The following is a 2,751-nucleotide window of genomic DNA, read 5'->3' on the forward strand; positions in this document are numbered from 1 at the left end:
AAGTTTTCCACTCAAAGCATTAAAAAACAGTGTTTAAACTTGAAAAGGACTTAAAATATCATAAAGTCTTTACCAGAACAAATCAACATATAGCCCAAGTTTTGCAAATATCATGAAAAAATTTTAATTAAATATTTTTTCTTTTTTGTTTTTTTTGTTATAAAAATGTTATTAAAATGTTATTTTTAATAAAAAATAATTTGTTATTATTAAAATGTTTTTGTCTTATAACATAATTTCAGTTTTTTTTAAATTTTTTGTTATTTCCAAAAATAAAACCAAAGTTTACTCACTTAAGTGGGTTTATTCCAAATTAAGTACTTAAATATTGCCACTGTAATATTTTTAAATGGTTGTTATGTTAAAAATAAATGGGTGATTATGAATATTGTTTTAAAATGTGATTTTAAAAAAAAGAACAAAAATACACAAAACTGATTATTATTGTATTTATTATATTTTATAATAATAATATTATAATTTTTTATAACAAATTATTAAAAAATAAAGAACGAAAAAAACTATATACTATAGTAAATTAACTAAATAAAATAATTAAATTTGTTTATTATTTTATTCAAAACTTGGGAATTCAAAACACAAAAATATCAAACAAATAGTCAACAACAACAAAAAAGCCAGCCAAAAATAAACACTTAACATCACTCTCACATTTTTTTTATTTTTAACTTGTAATAGTATGAATACCATTAAATTTAATTGATAACAAATAACACTAAAAATAACTTATTTTTTCTTTCGTATTATTACTTTTACTTTATTCTGTTTTTATATCATACTATAATTGAGTTATGTGTTTGACTTATTTTGTGTCAACATTCATTTCTAAATATTATTTAAATACAACAGCACTACATATTTGAATACACAAAATTTACTTTGCATATTTTATAAGACTGTTTTGAATATGGCACAATCATAATCTATTTGTTGATTAATTTAAATAAAGACAAATTCTAATTTAATAATAAATAGAATAATTATTATTATTTATATTATTTTTAATTTATGTATAAACGTGTTTATGAATAATTATTGTGTTTGTATATCATCCAAAGCTCAAAGAATGTTCGTTTTCATGTTCAAACACACATTAACAATATAAATATGCATACCTATAAAATTCATGATAGTAATCATTAAACTATGTTTATAATATAATTTAACTATTTTTATTAATTTATTTTTAAACACAACTAGTTCTTTTAAAAATTAGCACCTCTTAATATTTGATCTAATTACACAAGACGATGTTTAAAATTAATTTCAATGTTACAAACATAACACATATGGTAAAATGTTTATCTCTATATTACACAATTGAATTTATATAAACAAAAGTTAATTTAACACCGAGTCATTTTTCTTTTCTCAACTGTTACTCTTTTGTTTGTAGAGCGTTTATTTCACAAAATAATACTTCAAAAATATACACCGCATAAAGTGTATATCAAGTCATCAATACAATTTTATAAACAATGTTTTAAAATTGAAGAAATGAAATCTGTTTTTGAAGTTGACTAAAAAAACTCGAGTGTTTTTTCCTCTATAAGTTATTTTTTATTAAAAAATATATTCATTTTACCCGTCACACCTCTCAGAAACAAAAAAATTCACATTTTGTATTTTTTTAAACGAAAAACAACGAAAATCCATTCCAAAATGTCTTTCGTCTGATTGGATAAAAATGAAAATAAAAATAACTCAAGTCTTATATTCTCAAAGCTGTTCCAAAAAGTGTGCAAAAAACAAAGTGAACCAGGGTTTTTCAAGCAGACAAAATAACACAAAATAAGTGAATTATGTTTTACGTTTGGTTCGAATGGAAGATCTACCAAAATCGACAAGGGATTTATCATTTACAACCACTTTATCACACCACTATACACCTTCTCTAATCAAACAAAAGGTACTTGATAAGATGATATATAAAAGGAAGTATACGAACCATTCGGTTGGTTTCCTTTGTCGAAAAGAATAGGAATGTTATTCTTTTAACATCAGTTACATCTCACCAAGAATCTGTAGTTTAAAAAAGTACCGACCACTCTGAAACGGGAAAGATCCAATCGATCCTTAGGTACAACAAATACATGTTTGGAGTAGACCAAGCAGACCAAAGTATGAAGAGTCATTGTTGTAAGCGTACCTCAAGACGATGGCCTTTGGCTTTTTTCTATCACATTATTGATTTGGCTCTCCATAATAGTTGCATTCTGTTTGTACTTAACAAATGTGGAGACAATGGTGTAAGTAATATTGACAAAATGAAAAAAGTATCCAAAGTGGAATTTTGTCATAACACTTTCCAAACTTCTCGAAAAAGATAACGCCATCAATAGATTGCGAAAGACAAATTGTCATTCAACTAGACAAGCTACAGTTGAGTATCTTGATATTGATAAAGAATTGTTTTCAATGACAGAACAAAGAGCGATCGTTGAAAAACAAAGAAAAAAGAAACAAAAAAGGAAGATTTGAATGCAGAATTTGTCTGGATTTAGAAGAATGTGGAGTATCGGCTAGCAACTTTAAGAAAAGATGTTGCAAGTGTGGTAAACATGTATGTTCTTTTCATTATCAATGCGTTTGTGACAACTGTTCTAATATAACAAACTTGGATTTGTTAAAAGAAATAGGGGAATGGAGAAAAAAATAATTGCAAATCGTAATGAGGTAAAATAGTTGATGACAATGATAATTACAAGTAAAGTAATCATAATAAGTATT

Source organism: Entamoeba invadens, assembly GCF_000330505.1.
Source record: "Entamoeba invadens IP1 unplaced genomic scaffold scaff_1105074726329, whole genome shotgun sequence".
Classification (NCBI taxonomy): Eukaryota; Evosea; order Mastigamoebida; family Endamoebidae; genus Entamoeba; species Entamoeba invadens.